At 46.2% G+C, this 10,042-nt stretch overlaps 1 long non-coding RNA gene across 1 annotated transcript; it reads right to left on the bottom strand.

Moving 5' to 3' along the window:
* Positions 1-3,204: 3,204 nt before the first annotated feature.
* Positions 3,205-7,951, bottom strand: LOC125921392 (uncharacterized). The gene is made up of 3 exons (XR_007457410.1): positions 7,351-7,951; positions 4,291-4,432; positions 3,205-3,687 (listed from the first exon to the last, which is right to left on the bottom strand). It is a non-coding gene; the product is annotated as an uncharacterized LOC125921392 (long non-coding RNA).
* Between the last annotated feature and the right edge of the window lie 2,091 nt (positions 7,952-10,042).

Genomic DNA, 10,042 nt, shown 5'->3' with positions numbered 1-10,042 from the left:
AAAGACTTTAGCTTACTAGCTATTCTTTCCTCCCAAGATATAGTCCTTGCGTCCCAGGGGGCCTCAGGAGGAATGATTGCCACCAGGTAGTGACCAAATGCATGACAGTACCTTCAATAACCCATTCACTCATTCATTTGCCACCCATCAACTTATCTAGTAACCACCTGTGGATCCATCAAGTCATTTACTTACCACACATCCAGGTACCTGCCATCCACTCAGTATTCTCTTATTCATCAATCCATAGATATGTGTGTGTATATATATATAAACTCGTTTACTCACCAGCCGTCCAACCAGCCCCTTCCTGTTCACCGCCTCACTATCCATCCTCAAACACTTTTAAAGTCTTCTTCACTCCGGGTATAAGATCATGTAAATTAAAGTAGGCTAAAACAAGGAATTTATAAAAGGTCAGTTGGGACCTTCATAAGCTGACCTCAACATACATCACATCTAGCTACTTCCTTTCCATGAACACGTTGGTCCACTAGAAGTTTTCTGAATTCCTCAGCTGTTTCACCTCAAGGTGCGTTCACTCCCTTCCCATCTTTAATATGTGAATAACTTGTGTTTATCCCTCAAAGCCATCTTGAGAGTGAAGACCTCTGATGGATGCTGTGGTTTGCCACAGAGAGCCCCCAGTGCAGGACCAAGGCACTAATTTACTGCACTACTGGGGGGTAGTGGTGGCTGATGACCCATAGCACCCACTCCTCAGGGGCCTGACGGGTGAGGCTGAAGGCACAGAGTCCCAACTCTTTTTACCACAAATTGGATCTCTCTTAAGGTCCATCCCAGCTCCAGAGCCTCCTGTGGGGTTAGTTGAGATCTCAGCTGCAGTTACAATACAGTTTACATTTTCCCTGGTCCAATTTGTTCTTCTCACTCTTAGGGAACGCTTCTCAATCAACCTTCTACATGCAAATATCAGAGATGCAGGGTCTAAGATAACCTTATCCAGCTTTGTCAAGTCTTCTCAGATCCTCCCAGCCCCTGCCCCGACAGGTTAGAATGAAATGGACTCAATCAGGTTATCACCTCCTCCTCTATGTACCCAAGGTACTCTGTTCATACGGTGCATCTGTTGGGTTCCGTTAGGAAGACAAAGCTACTATTCATGTTATGGAATATCTTAGTCTGTTGGAGCTGCTGTAACAAAATACTACACACCGGGTGACTTACAAACAACAGAAATCTGTTTCTCACAGTTCCGGAGGCTGGGAAGTCCAAGATCAAGATGCCAGCATGGTTAGATGAGGGCCCTCTTCCAGGTCACAGAATTCTTGTTGTATCTTCACATCGGGGAAAGGGGTTGGGAGCTAGGTCGTAGCTCTTTTGTAAGAGCACTGATCCCACTCATGAGGGCTCTGCTCTAATGACCTTATCACCTTCCAAAGGCCTCACCTTCTAACACCATCCCTTTGGGTATAAGGGTTCCAACATATGAAGTTTGGGGGTGAGGAGGACACAAGCATTTGGATCATAGCATGAAAATATGGGATTCAATACAGAACCTTTTTCTTACAGAAAAATGGAAGGTGTCAAGGAGGCGAAGGTCTGGAAGCGAGGAGTCAGAGCAACAGAGGAGTCAGAGCAACAGATGAACAGCAAAACAGGTTTGCCTGAAGCACAGGCTTGAGTACAGAGCTGGAATTTGCAGGGAAATCTGAGATGCTCTGTGTGGCTGGCTGCTGACGTGTGACCCCAAAGGAGATACTCGTGGAGAGCAGTGTAGAACTTGCTACCTGTGTGAAAGCTATGGTCCTCACGGAATCTGTCATTTTGACAAGATGCAATCTGTTGCCTGTGGTCAACTTGGGGTCATGGTGGTCAGCAGGACTGGCAGTTGAGAATAGGAGGTGGGTGCAGTTAAGGGGCCCTCTGGGCCTATCTCTGTTTCTCTTCATGTTTGACATCACAACCTCCTAACGTAAGGGCCTCTGCTTTTCTTTCGCTTTCCAATTCTCATATGGGTTCCTTCTAGTCAACTCTAACGGAGAGGCATAAGGAAGGGTGATTCTAAGAGATGTGGTTCCCAACCACAGATGAAAGTGGTCCTGCCAACTTGCCAACATACATTCTAAGCACATATAAAATTAAGACATGTACCATATTGCCTCATCGTTGGATTTTTCTGCCTTGAGGCTCCGTCTGGATCAAGAGGTAGACCGACTAAGACTGTGAGCCGAATCCTTCCCACTGCCTGTTCTTGTAAATAAAGTTTTATTGGAACAAAGATACACCCGTTCACTGTTCATGGCTGCTTTCTCTCTAGCATGGCAGAGTTGAGTAGTAGTGCCCAAGAGGATATGGCTACCAAGTCTAAAGCATTTACTAACTGGCCCTTTATACGAAATGTTTGCCAACCCCTGCTCTGGGCTGTGGGACCAGTGAAGACAGGGGTTGTCCTACTTATTTTTGTGTCCCTGTTGTCAGTGTCTCACACACTGTATGGAAGAGTCTGATGAATATTTGTGAAGTGATTGAGTGAATTTTGGACATAAAACATAAACTCATACAACTATTAACATAGGAGTTGATACATTAAGAAATACAAGTAGATACAGCTGTTGGAGAAACCAAAAATTTTGTTCTTCGGGGCCGAATATGTGAGTTGTTATCACATAGTATGTAGGAGGTATCAGAAAATTCTGGGTGGATTTGATGAAGGTACTAAGTTCCCCAGAAGAGTAAGGAAATAAATTAGAAATGAGAAGCCTTGGGTTTTAGACCTGGATCTGCCATTTTGTAGCCCTGTGATCTAAACAAGTTACTGAGGGCTTTCTGATCCCCTTTCTCAGCTATGGGTTAAGTATTAAGAATACTGGCTTAGCCAGACTCAGAGGGTTTTTGTGGCAAGCTAATGACATGATGGTGTGGAATGCTCTGGAAACTGTAAAGCAATACCCAACTAAAAGGGATTACTTTGCAGTCAGAAATAATTTTCAAAATTGACATGGAACACTGCGTTTGTGAAGCTCAAGTTCTATTTGTGTTTTCCCAGGGGTCTCATACCTTGAAGGCTTGGTTGAGTCTACAGGACCTATGACCGTGCCCCTACGTGGGCTACGATGCCTCAGAGGCCAGAATATAGGGTGGGATGTTGATGGAAAATGGCCTTTTCCTTCTAAAAATTCTCCAGGTCTTCAAATTTGCTCTGGCAATGGGCTGCATCTTTTTATAGAACAGCATCTGACGTGTCAGCAATCTCTAGGTAGTTTATTGATTTAACATTTCTTCAGAGATGCTAAGAAATATGTGGTCTGCTGACAGCAATGGGGAGCTGCGCCTTAAAAGGGGGATCTGATGGCTTGTTCCCAGCTGTCCTGGCTCAGAGCCTCTGCAATCACTGATTTTCAGAAAATTGTTTTAAATAGAGTTTCTGTTCCATTTTGAGCAGCCTCTCTTTGCTTCCTCATTTCCCAACAGTCAATGGGGATTGCGGTGATTTTGCGTGGTATCTCACACACCGTTGCTGAATGGAGTCATTTCATGTTGAAATGACCAAAGTGGCAGAGAAATCTGCTTTGGTCAAAAGCTGAAGTTCACTGTGTCAAAACAATCAGGTTCCAGAAATGATTTGCAAAAATCCATTTCTTTATTGTTTTGGAGCACAGAGACAATGGGATCTGTGGAGCAGGTCCCCGAACAAGAGTCTCAAAGGCCGGGCAGGAAGGGATTCTAGAAAGTAAAAGGAAAGAATTCACCTTAGAATGAATTCCCCTGGGGTGGAGGGCCCACTCCTGCCCAGGAGTCTCCTGCCTCCCTCTTTACTCCCCTCGTATCTCCCCACTTCCAAGGGAGGGCACTTTCCTGATCTGGTTGGGTTGGATTTAACTTGTGGTTGGGCCACTGTGACTTAAAGGTCAACAAAGACTTCTGGATTTGTTTCTTTCCTTTTATCTTGTGTCTCCAAAAGCATGGGTTTGGTCAAGGTGTTTATTCTCCCAAGTATCCCTTCTCTCCCCTCTTATCTGATCCCAAATATTTAGGTTTGGGGGAGAAGTAGGAGGTTAGGATGACCAACTTGTCCTGGTTGGCCCCGGAAATCCTGGTTTTAGCACCAAAGTCTAATACCTCGAGAACCCCCTCAGTCTCAAGTAAACAGACACAGTTGTTCACCCTGGACCCCATTTCGTCCTCCAAACTAAGCTGCATATTCCAATTCAACTGTTACTGGGGTACCTTGTGTTGGGGATTTTGGAGGCTGCCTCAGGTATTAATTAAGTACTACTTAAGGAAAAAATTTTTTTGAAATTCTCATTTGGCTTTTTCCCCTTGTACCTGTTCTCTTTTTCTGGAATCCCCTGAAGAGAAGAGGTGAAGGGCAGGATGGGTCCCCTGCTATAATGGCTCTAAAAATGACTCTCAGCATCTACAATGGCAGTGTTTTATAGACACAGACAAGGAGCCTGTGGTAAGAGGCCTGGGGAGGAAGAAAAGCAAAGAAGTTTGTGGGGACCAAAGAAGAGGGAAAGGGAAATAAAGATTTAAAAAAAAAACTTTTTAAAATGTTTATTTGTTTTCGAGAGAGAGAGAGAGACACACACACAGAGTGCAAGTGGGGGAGGGGCAGAGAGAGAGGGAGACACAGAATCGGAAGCAGGATCCAGACTCTGAGCTGTCAGGACAGAGCCCGACGCGGGGCTCGAATTCACAAACCGTGAGATCATGACCTAAGGATGCTTAACCAACTGAGTCACCCAGGTGCCCCAAGAAAATAAAGATTTTTAAGAAAATGGGCCAATTCTCTAAAAGGGTCTCATTTTGAAGGCCATATATTTAGGTCAACACTACTGAGATTCCACGTTGTGTGGGGTCCCAAGACACTTGGGTGAGTGAGACACAGCCCTGCTTCTAGGAACGCCTCATCCTGCTTTCCTGGCCACTGTCTGGGGTGTGAGTTCCACTCCAACCTTGGGCAACTGGGAGGGTAGCATTGGGGTAGCTCCAACTGGAAATCCACACTGAGGCCTCTTGTCCCAACTGTGACCATGTCAGGAGAGACCCACTGGGTTTCTAGAGTTCTAGTGAAGCGAAAATGCCACACGGTTTCTTGGCCTGGTATGAACGATGTTTGTCATTCAGCACAAACGGGCATTGATCTCTTGTAGAAGCCAGATCTCAGGGAGGTTCAATGTCCTTGGCAGGCTACTAAATCTAGGATGATCTGCTTGCCTTATGGCCAAGGGCCCAAATTTCGGGTCCTCCATTCACAGGAGAATTCTGGAAAATTGCTTAATCCTGCCTGGTGTCTTCTGGGGTCACCTTAGGTAGCAAACGGAATGCTGTCTTTTTCATTAGGAGTTTGGTTATCATTACTTGCTAGGTATATCTTACAAAAATCCAAACATTTTATTCTTTTGAAAAACTAACAACTTTGGCAAACTCCGGGCCCCGTTCTTTGAGTAACAACAGGTAGCTGGAGTTGGGTGGGGACGGTCTCCTTTAGAGAGAGCATGGCGTTCCGAGTCCCCAAAGCCACCTCACCCACTGCTGTCTCGCTCATATCGTACGCTGGCCATTTCTCATTTATATGGTCCCGTGGAACCCGTGCATCATTGATTCTCTGAGCCCTCAGTTAGAGTCTATAAGCATGGTGCCCTCTTCCATAGTGACCACCTCCTTCCTCCTCTTTGCCTCTCCCTCTTCCTTCCTTCCATTTCTACCCTGGCCTCTCTCCTCCCTCATCATCTCCCTGCCTGGCAATAGAACTTTACATAGAAGCGTGCATCACCTGCAATGTACATAGACCAAGCACCCAAATACAATTCCGACCATCTAAATCAGCAGATCTCAAAGTGCGGCAGCAGCTCTTGGACATTCATTATAAATCCGAATTCTGAGGCCCCTGCTAGATCTCCTAAATCAAAACCTCTGGCAACGAGACCCAGGAGTCTCTGTCTTAACCAGCTTTCCAGGTGAATCTGTGACACGTGCGTCTCATACTCACTGGTCTACACGTGAAGGCGCCCATTTGCTGAAAATAAAATCTGAGCCGGGGGAAGGCAGTTTACTTCTCTGGCTCTCAGCTGAGCGTAACATAAAACCCCCTCCTCGCTCTTTCTCCATATGCAGTGTGGGGAAGTGAAAGAAATGTCTGTTTGCAGTCCCGAAATCACCATTTTGTGAGGTGTCTGAAGGCCTTTTAGCTGCAGTCCTGCTCACTCTCAGTTTTATGAGGCGTCTACTGGTGTCTAGGACGCTCCCTTCCCTGTCACGGGCAAAAGGAAGGGAAGAAGTAAAAGTCCTCCCTCATGCGTGGTCCTCCAAACGCAGGGTTCAGTCCCTGAGGGTTCTGCAGGTGCCCCTCTGAGACCAAAGCCCAGGAAGCGATTTCCCCTCAGTACGCTGACCATGGCACCAGGGAAAAGCGGGGCTCGGATTCTGGGATAGTGGAGAAGAGGCGATGCATCATGGGTGATGATGTGATTCATGCAAGACCTTGACCTGACATGATACGAGTGGACCGTGCCGTTGATTCAACACCTGGGTTGAGTCAGCTGAACTGTGTCACTTCCTTCACACTTCTTCTTATACGCCAGAAATGGAGTCACAGGGCAGGTAAGGACTATGTCATAGAGCCACTAGGGGGCCATTCATTCATTCACCCTATTATTTGATATGCCCTATTAAGCTACATCTGAGTGCCAGACAATGTGTGTGTGTGTGGGGGTGGTGGTGGTGTGGGTGTATGTTATGAGTTTCTTTTCTGTCATGTTCCAAATAATAAATAGTTTTGCTACTTCTGCAATTTAATTCATTAATTAAGTTAATTTTATTCATAATGTTGGGGACGTAAGAAATGGATGCAAATGAATGCTAATTTCTGAGTTAATATTGAGAGCTAAGGTCCTTGCTAATTTTTAAGGGAAGGATTGCCGTAGTGGTTTTGGAATTCAGAAATAGAAGCTTCTGTTCTCCCCCCCCACTTTCTCGTTTAAGCAGGGTAGGCTCCCACCCTGAGAATGAAGTTTCCGAAGTCTCGACGACTTCTGTCCTAGTTTTATTCTGTCTCTTGAGAAGTATTCATTAGGTGCTGGAAATGTTGCCTGGTGCTTTCCTCCCTTATGACTCTTTTTCGGTCCTAGATCTGAGAATTGATGATAATGGATTCTCTTCTTTCTCTTCCAATTCAGCTTTTTGTTCTTTGCTCTTTTGCTTTGCGCTCACACCTGGTAACACAGGATGGCACTCCGAGAGAGGGAAAGGTGCCTGGGGGAATGTGTGTGTTTCGGACCTCGCCTTCTGCTGGCTTCATCCGTCACACATGTTTCTCTGTTAGCTTCAGGCCCAAGGGGAGGAATTCTGATGGAGAACGGCGAAGTGGAAAACTTTACTTACCTACAGACAGCAACGACCTCCTATGATGTGCTCTTTTGGGATTTGGCAATGAGGTGTTTGTTTCAATGGAGGAGTTTCACTCCAGATGAAATTCCACCTGCTTCCTCTGAATGCCTCCACACAATAGGAGCCTTTTGCCTTCATTGGGGGGGTGGGGGGTGGGAGGTGTTCTATTTTTGCCGGGGAGCAAACGCTCCTGGGTCCGGTTCTTTGGTGAGTTCACAGCCTCCGCTGTGAAATAGGAAGGATGGTGAAACAGGTTGCTGGTGGCTATATCCAGGAATTTCTATTCTGGACCAGACTCCTTGGCCGAACCCATAAGACGTTTGGGGATCTAGCCTTTGCAGCCCTACCGGTCCTGTCTCTTACAGTGCCTGCCTCCCCTTTCAGACTTCCCCCTGGCCCGGCCATACAGAAGCTCCTCGCCATTCCCCGAACACTCCATACTGGTTGGTCCCTTTGGGCCTTCGCACGCTTGCTCTCTGGGCCCGTTTACGTGAGGAAACATGTGACCATCTTTCAATACGCAGGTCGAGCCTCAACCCCTATATCGAGCCCAGCAGAGGCTTGTCCCTTTCACCTCACACCACCCCTAGGTAGAGCTGCTGTCGTTTCCTTAAGTTCTATTTGTACCTACGTTGCCGTGGTTATGATACCATTTTGTAGTTCTTGTTTTCTCACATAATAGGATACTCTCAGTGCTTAAGCGCAGAGATTCTGAAGCAAGACTGCCTAGGCTCAGTCCCACTTCTATCACTTACTAGCTGTGTAATCTTGGGCAAGTTACCTGGTCTCTAAATGTGAGTTTCCCCATCTCTGAAATGAGGGGAATGATGATCCTACGTGCTTCACACGTTGGTGTCAAGGAGCAAGTGAATTGTCATTATTCCTCTTTCTCCTCCTGCCTTTTTACACCTCATTTCTTTTTTTTTTATGTTTATTTATTTATTTTGAGTGGGGGGGGTGCAGAGAAAGACAGAGGGAGGGAATCCCAAGCGGGCTTCATGCTTAGCACAGAGTCTAATGTGGGGCTCAATCTCATGACTGTGAGATCATCACCTGAGCCCAAATCAAGAGCTGGATATGCTCCACCAACTGAGCCACCCAAGTGCCCCTATATACCTCATTTCCATGCCTAGTATTTTTCCCCTGTATACAAACTGCCCTCGGGGATGGTAGAAGCAGTGTAGGATCATTGATTTTTTCATTTTACGTTTCTTTTTTTCTTTCTGGATTGAGGTAGAGAGAGGGAGAGAGTGAGACGGGGAGGAGGGGAGGGAGGAGAGAGAATCCCCTGAATTCTGAATTCCCTCAGGTGAATCCCCTGCAGGTGCCCCTAGTTTTAAATTTCCTAAATAAGCTTCTGTAAATTTATAGCAGAAATAATAGTGCTGGATGCTGACTTCTCAAAATGATACCCAAGACAAACTGTTGATGAAGCACGTCTGAATTTATTGCTTACCACAATAAGAGAGATAATTACCTTGACAATCTTTTTTTTTTTTAATGTTTGTTTGTTTTTTCGGGGGGGGGGGAGAGAAAGGGAGAGAGAATCCCAAGCAGGCTCTGTGCTGTCAGCGCAGAACTTGACATGGGGCTCAGTCTCACGAACCATGAGATCATGGTCTGAGCTGAAATCGAGAGTCAGACGCTTAACCACCTGAGCCACCCAGGTGTGCCACCTTGACAGGGTCTTAATACCATCTCAGAAAGCTGTGGGTAAAGTTGGAATATTTATGATTCCGTGATAAGTAGGCAAAGTTCATGATGAAGTAGTTTGGGACTGGTTGACACAACAAGGTGAGAATTTCAAGGCAAGGGGTTCAAAACTGGTCTTCATTACTGATGAGCCTAGTTGACTTATCTGTTGCTGTCTGTTGAGAACTTTCAGGAAATCTCTGAAATGAACAATAAAAGGTATTCAGCATTTCATCTTCCTGGGCAAGAGAATCCTGGAATAGCCATGTTAACATAGACAGTAAGTTGGATGGGCATAGGTGATTTTGGTTCTCAATACTTTGAAAGATACAATAGATTTTATTTTCAACAGACAGACTTTGTTGGGGTAGGTGTCATGAAATCCCACATGGCTAAGCGGCAAGCCTAAACCATGATGGTTGGAGGATTTTGAGAATACAGTACTTACACAATAGAGGCGGGAAAATATGGGGTGACATAGGAGTCTTGGAATGCCACACAAGAGGAGAAACCATCTAGCAAGAGGAAGAAATTAGAAAGGAATGATACTGAGCTTAAACACTGTTGTCTCTCAAAGATGCCTAGTGCATCTTCCTTAGGAGGTGGGAATGATGGAGACCCTCAGCCATTTGGGAATCTGAGGGTCCGGGGGACTAGAATTCTATTTTTCACCTGGAACCAGGCAGCTTTTTGTCTCATGTCAACAAGAGGCAACCACCTGTCGGGAAGAAGGGCTGGGAGGTAGCTCTCCTACCTCCCATGTCGGGGGTGGGGGACAAGGAAGCTGGCAGAGAGCTGAGAGCTGGCAGGATAGCCAGGGCATCGCTGTGGCACTAAGTGAGGGCACTTCGTAAGGGAAGCTGTGGATTGCTTATCCCAGGCCAGACACTGAGTGGCGAACATAGCCAAGTGTCAGAGCATCGTCCACGGAGAGAGGACGTGAAGCTTCTGGATCGATTGCCGAGCGTTGCTTCTGCCGGGAGAGTAAGTGGTG

This window comes from Panthera uncia, chromosome C2 (genome assembly GCF_023721935.1).
Source record: "Panthera uncia isolate 11264 chromosome C2, Puncia_PCG_1.0, whole genome shotgun sequence".
In the NCBI taxonomy this organism is placed as follows: Eukaryota; Metazoa; Chordata; class Mammalia; order Carnivora; family Felidae; genus Panthera; species Panthera uncia.
This window is presented reverse-complemented; position numbering and strand designations above follow the sequence as displayed.